The following is a 7,140-nucleotide window of genomic DNA, read 5'->3' on the forward strand; positions in this document are numbered from 1 at the left end:
CCGAATTCATTTGTTTTCATTAGCATTAGAGTAGTTTCAGATGCCTTTGTATGATGCTTTGAGGGATCGTGTTTTAATAAACTATGAAAATAGTTCTGTGTTCTGCTGAATGACAGGTATTTCTGATCTGGGTATCTGAAACACTTTATTTATTTGTTTATTTATTTGTTGTGCGGTATTCTTGTGGGAGCTGGGGGTGGTGACGGCCAACAGAAAGCTCTGGCGTGGGCTGGTCCATGAAGTCATGAAGAGTCGGAAGCAAATGAACGAATAAACAACCATTTTTACCCCACCCTTCAGCCAAAAAAAGCTCTCAGAGCAGCTTACAAATATTAATAGTGACACCACCCCTACCTTTTTGTAATCCAAAAAGACATTATACAAAAGGAAAAGTGCTTGAGAGGGAGGGAGGGGGAGAAAGCAAAACTCAGACAGCAGTTCTTAGTTTCAAAGTTCATAGAGGTGTTTTTTCTTGCAGGAAAGGGCAAAACAAGCTCTCTACAGCTGTTCCTTCTCTGGCTACTGTATGGGGCTAACTTGGGGCCTTGCTAGATGGAGGTTTAGCCCGGTGCTCGCCCCAGGCTCGCCCCTGTGCGCCCATTGCATTTTAGTAGGAGACATTTTTACAAGAATTTCTGCAGACATTTTTATAACCCCTTGAAGGCCCTAAAATAAAAATAGGACTCAAAGTGTTGGCCTTCCCCCCCCCCCAGTGTCATTGGACTCCAGTTCCTATTATCTGGGTCGTTGGAAATGCTGGCTCGGGCTGATGGGAATTGGAGGGCTGCAGGTTGCTCACCCCTATTCTAAGGGAACATTAAAATACTTTGCTTTGTTTGCACCATCTTGAATACATCTGGGGCTGGTTCTAGAATCTGCCTTCCACAAGAGGAAGGGCTGTGCTGGTGGAAGGTCATAGAATCATAGAATAGAAGAGTGGAAGGGGCCTATAAGGCCATCAAGTCCAACCCCCTGCTCAATGCAGATCCATCCACTCAGTTTGGGGGGGATTCCCCCTCCTTCGAGATCACGGCTGACCCCATTCAGCAGGGTCTCCTGACTGTGTATCACTTTCAGGGGGGCTGGATGGGCTGCCGTGGGAAGGAGGGTATGTGTAAGTCCACTTTGGCCAGTGCAGTTGATACAGATTAAATCTGAATCCAACCCATAGAGAGCCTCACCAGGGCAGGACCTAAATTACTGCTTTAAATGGTTTATAACAGTACTGACAACTGTTTGTGCTCAGGACACACTCCACATACAGTTTTCAAACTTTTTTTCAAAGTGTCATATCCTGCTTGGTGTAGGCCTGGCCAAAGAGTCATGCACATGCACAAAACTGTGGCCTGGGATTTTGCACCTCAAGGAATGCCATTCCAGATGACTTTCAGGGATGGTCCAGAGTAGCATGGAGGTCTTGAGTAAAAATGCGGGGGGGTGTGTGTGTTGAAAACCACAGTGTGCATGCAGTAGATCTCACAGAGCCCTTTGAATCTAGTCCTCTGATCTTTTACTCAGAAACTTACAAGCAGGTCATGAATGTAATAGCACCCTCCTGTTCCCAACTCCTTTGCTCCCAGTATTTCAGCCAGGTATGAAAACCAGCACGGGCATTAATAATATTTGCAGATCATACTCCTAAATGACTGCCAAGAAGGAATCCATTTAAAATGCTTCAAACTGCTATGCTTAGGGCAAAATAGTAGATTGAATCATTACTTTGTAAATTATCATTTGTATCTTCTACTTAACTTGCTGGCAAAGGAGATAATTAAGAAGCTGGTTAGGAGTGAATTAAGGCCTCTTGCTAAATGTTTTAAGCAGTTAGATCATTCATGTCTAAAATGTTGCAAGGCATGCGTGTTGTGTGGGGAGCCAATAAACCTAGAACCAGAAATCTTTAGATCTGTACTGTGCTTCCCCTTGTGGTGAGTTATTTGGGGCTGCATGGTAAAATGCTGTGGGGTACTGATGGGTTCAGGGTGACTACCCAGGCAACCCCTTTATCTGCCTGCAGCTGGTCAGGCTATAAAAGCTTCTGGATTGAGCAGCAGGCAGCTATGCTTTATCTGCCTAGCTGCTATCCCTGGTATATTTTCATGTCTGTTGAATGTTCTTCAGCCCCCCAGGACCAGGAATTTGTGCCTCTTATTCCCTATCCATTCTTGCGAGCTCTCCAGGATGCCCACGCTCAAGCAATAGAACAGATTGCAATCATGTACATCTCTGTAAACTAGCAGCTCAAAACATCTTAGTTCATGTGCAAGTGAGTTGGTCCAGAGCATGACTCAGGGAGCTGGATCCAGGATCTGCCTTCATCAAGCGGAAGAACTCTGCTCAGGGAAGTTCACTCGAACTTATTTTGGGGTGTGCCCCAACCACCACCACCCGGGCGACACACAGCATAACTCACTCCATTCAGCAGGGGCTCTGGATTTTTTGTGTAGTGTTTTCAAGGGCTGGATGGGCTGCAGTGGGAAGGAAGAGTTGGGGGAATCCACTTCCACCAGCACAGTGGATTCCATTTAAATCTAGATCCAACCCAATGTATGTTTTTATACAGGTCTACCCCCAAAACATTTTCCTGTCCAAAGCAGAAAACAAGATCACATTCCTCTTTCCAAGTAGAGAAGCCAAGTAGATCAGCAGTTGAATCTTCAATACTGGTGATGGGATAGCATTTGCCAACACACCTGAGGAGGGCAGGCTAGCTTGGGGACTACAAGAGAGGCTGTGTGGCATACAGCTCTGTCCTTCAACACACCTTCCTGGCTCACTCTGCCAAATGGTAGGGCTGGTCTTATAGGATATATTGTGCTTTGTTCTTTGTGACATGCTTTGAGTTCATGGGAAAGGGGTGAATATGTTTTATCAATAAACACTTGTAATGGAGCTGAGGTTTATGGTTTTCTTCTTTGCTCAGCTTTTCTTAGACAACTAGACAGAATTGAAAACGACTTTGATCTGAAACTATAGTGAAGTTGAACCTGACTAGGACAAGGAGAAAGTTGTCCTTCCACAATACTGTAGAGTTGTTGTTTTAAAAACAATGACTTAGTTCTGTTCTAGTCATGCTTTAGAATGGGTGACTAGTTAAGTGGGATGTGCATTTGACTGCACAATCAAATGAGGAACTCACTGAAAGCACAGCAGTGTGAATAGATGCACATGCAATTCACATCTGTAGGTCCTGATCCATGCAGATTTCTTTAACAGGAACAGGACAGGAACAGGTGGCATTGTTTACGAGGCTCAGAGTCTAGTTTCTGCCATATCATTTTATCCTGTATAATTTTAGATTGTGAACCCATATGCCAGGAATTGTCTTTTTGTATGTTTTGTACAGTGCCTATTGCTTTCGGTGCTTTATAAACAAATACAAATATTGTTGTCATACACACACACACACACACACACACACACACACACACACACTATGTGCTGCATTGTTTTACCACTTTGAATTTTCATAAAAGGAAGAAGGAATCTTATAAATCCAATACTGAAAACAATTTAGACTGGACTGCATTGATAATCTGCATGTTCCAAATGTTGCCTTAGTTATGAAAAACTCTAACTGCTTAAAATGAAGTACATTGAGTAAATAATTACATCCCTGTAATTTGACACAAGAATGCACAACATAAAACGTAAGTGCAAAAGTTTAGTCCTCCCAATATAGAGATTTCATCTCTTCAACATAAGAATGGAGACATTGTCGTAGAACTCAGTCATGCACATATATTCTTTGTGTGCACTTGAACTGGGCAGATAGGATAATGAATGTGGTATAGACCAGATGTTACATTTCCTGAAAATAGATATGTTAAAGGAGCTCACAAGCGGTTGTCAATGTCCCTTTCATTAGCCCATCAGCCTAAATTTATCCATTTGAAATCAACACATTACTTAGTTTGAACTGCAGGTCTCACCTTAGCACCTTCTGTCACTGTACTATCAATTAACAGCAAGGAAGTACAGATGCTGCTGGTGTATAAATATTGTGCAGTAATTGAGCATTTTCAGACAGGTTGAAAAGAAATGTATTACTGAGTTAGCAGGCATTCTAGTTTAAAATGATGGCAAAAACAGGTATACAACAGATTAAACAAATACAAGATTTCATTTGTACATTTCAGAAAATATAATAAACATTGGGTTGAATCTAGACTAACTTCTCCCATTGATTAATGGTCTTCTCTAAGCATGACCAAGTCTGGATCCAACCCATTGTTTATAAAGACAGGCACACAGAAATGGCTATTTATGCATTCAACAATTCAATTGAGGTAATTGAAACAAATAGAGGATATTGAGCAGGATACCATGAATAATTTTCAAAGGGCACAGTTCGTAGATCATGCTGCATTTTGCTCCTCATAAGTTGCTAAGGAAATCTCCTACTCAGTTTGCTGGTGCACTGTGTGGTGAATCACTTGAGGATGAAAAGAATGTGTATACTAGTAATTTCTCTCCTTTTTTTGTTTTGTTTTGTTGTTCTTTTTGTTTGTTTTGTTTTGTTGAAACTTAAAATAAAAATTGATTAAAAATAATAGAAAACATCAACATTTTTGGAAAAGTGACTAACAACTGCAAATCATAAAGGAATTTAAATAGCCCTAACAAATAGACTAAGCATCTCACATTAATAAGTAAACAGTAATATTAAACAATCCACTAAGATTAAATGATCATTCCAAGGCCTAATAAAATACAAAAAATAGCAGCAAAAAATAATACATCAATAATATCATCTTAACGGTTCTCAGCTGCCTATGGCACAGAATGACAAAGATAGAATTAAAGAGTTGTGATGCATTGATTCAGATGTTGTGGGGGCGGAGGGGGGAGTGAGAGACATGCACAGTTATCCATTTGTTTTTTGTAGCCCCTGACCCCACCCCACCATTATCCTCCAGAGGAACTGGCCTCACACTAGGCAGAAATAACAGTGCTGCTATGGGAATAGCCCTTGTACAGCAGAGGAGACCAGAGAGATTGAAAGAACCCTTAGAATGTATTGCAGCAGACTTTTCTTGACCAGAATCCAAAAAAACATGATGCCAGGGCTTTCCCATGACAAAAGCGCATGGGTGGAGGAGGTAGAATCTGATGGGGAGAAGCACCTTTTCCTATGTCCTGTGGGGATCATACCAGCAGGGTTGGCTTGGCTTGGGGGTGGCTTTTTTCCTTTTGTTTTCTTCAGTACCCTTGTCAGGCTTCCTCCTCCCCCCCCCCCACAATTTGTTCCAGCGGGAGGGATATTAACTATACTAGCTCCAAGACTGTCATTGTTTTGCTACAGTTGGGGGGGCATGTTGGGGGAAGGGAGGCTTTGAATCCTGCAGATCCAAGACTTCTCCTCAGTGCCATCTCCAGGTTTCTGACAGCCCTTGGGCAAGACATCCTCAATGCCCCCCTCCCTCAGTGAGTCTGCTTTTTCACCACCATTCTCCCCAGCTGCTATTGCTCCCCATCTCTTTCTCATCATTGCTTGACAGGCAGAGAGCCAGTGAGTAAGAAGGCAGGGTCATCTGCTCCTCCTTCTCACCACCACCACAGTCAGGGCAGAGCGAGAGGCAGGTGAACAAGCAGGTTAAGAACATAAGAACATAAGAAGTGCCCTGCTGGATCAGACCAAGGGTCCCTCTAGTCCAGACTCTGTTCACACTGTGGCCGGCCAGCCATCGGCCAGGGACCAAGAAACAGGACATGGTGCAACAGCCATGTTTCCCAGGTTGCAATATTAAAGAGGAGAAGCCAGTCCAGAGGGCTCTTGCCTATGGGTCCCTGCTGGAGTGTGGGCCCTCGGCAGGTACCCAATCACGCCTACGCTTGATGCTGCCCTGCTTTCCCTGTTCTGCCGTGAAACACCTCCTTTTGGCCTTTCCAAGTTTGTGGCACTGAGGCAAGGGCTGCAGAGGTTCCTGCACTCCTAATGGGAAGGCTTATAAAGTAATATCTCCTTCTTCAAGGGCAGACCTCGTTCTCCAAACCCAGGGAAGAAAGCCACCTCTGTCCAATGGCCCTGGATGCCTTCCCCTGGACCAGAGGATTGCAGCCCTAGTATCTGCAGAGAAAAGAAAACATTAAACCTTAGTCTATTCATCAAACATATACTACACTACACTTGATCTTAGCCAAAAGGCCGAGAAGCGATATAGTTTTTGTTTGGTTTTTCCTTCTTAGACCCTCCTATAAGTGGTATTATGCCATGTGGTTCATTTAAAACTATGCAACGATTACACACTTGTTTTAAAATGTACATTCCTCCCTCCCCCACCCCCAGCTTCTTTTTCTGAAACGAACATTTTTTTTCTTCTGAAGGTAGAAAGGCTCCATAGTGATAATGAATTAGAGAGATGCTAGAAATGTGCTTACCAGCCCTTACAAGTATCTTTCCCACCCCGCTTCTGTTTACAAGTACTTGAGCATCATTTTTATAACATTAGTCAACACAGCAGAAGTTAAGCAATACCACCTCTCCAAAGTGCCACGAAGGTCCATTGGTTCATGCGGCAGGTGAATACTATGTACAGAAACCATATGAGCAGCCTGTTGATGCTGAAATGCGATTCCTCTGCAGCTTCTGGAGGATAGAGAGATGAGAGGAGGACTCCATAGAAATCAGGAGCAGGCTATTTATGTAAAGAGGGCTTTTGAGAAGAAATGCATTTGGAGTCTGAGGAATGCACTTGTCAGCAGTTACTTTTGTGCCAATAAGTTAGATAAGTATTACTGTTTACATACCAATTTGCAGTGTTATTCAATAATCTGTGTAGTTACCAAGACAACCGTGCCATCACATGACACGTTCATTATGACTAAGATACACATCTTCATAAAGGAAATGCATCCCAATAAGGCACACAGACACCTGGAGAAGCAGCCGTCTTGCTTTGAAATGCAAATTCGTTTACAGGAAGTAAAAAACACAATTGTGCAAAGTTTCAGTACCTCATGCTAAGTTCACCAGAGTCATCAATGCCATTTTAATTGGCTTTTGGGGACTTCTGGGAGAAGGTCATTGTTCCCATGTCATGAACCAAATATGCTTCCATTGGTATGTTTCAGAAACTGATTGGTCTAAGTAGCTGGATGGCAATTTATTTTCTTCTAACTACACATTGACAGTGTAGC

The 7,140-nt window shown here is 42.9% G+C and overlaps 1 pseudogene; it reads right to left on the reverse strand.

Moving 5' to 3' along the window:
• Nucleotides 1-6,031: 6,031 nt before the first annotated feature.
• Nucleotides 6,032-6,160, reverse strand: LOC134397073 (U2 spliceosomal RNA; annotated as a pseudogene).
• Nucleotides 6,161-7,140: the final 980 nt, after the last annotated feature.

Source organism: Elgaria multicarinata, chromosome 3 (assembly GCF_023053635.1).
Source record: "Elgaria multicarinata webbii isolate HBS135686 ecotype San Diego chromosome 3, rElgMul1.1.pri, whole genome shotgun sequence".
Lineage (NCBI taxonomy): Eukaryota > Metazoa > Chordata > Lepidosauria > Squamata > Anguidae > Elgaria > Elgaria multicarinata.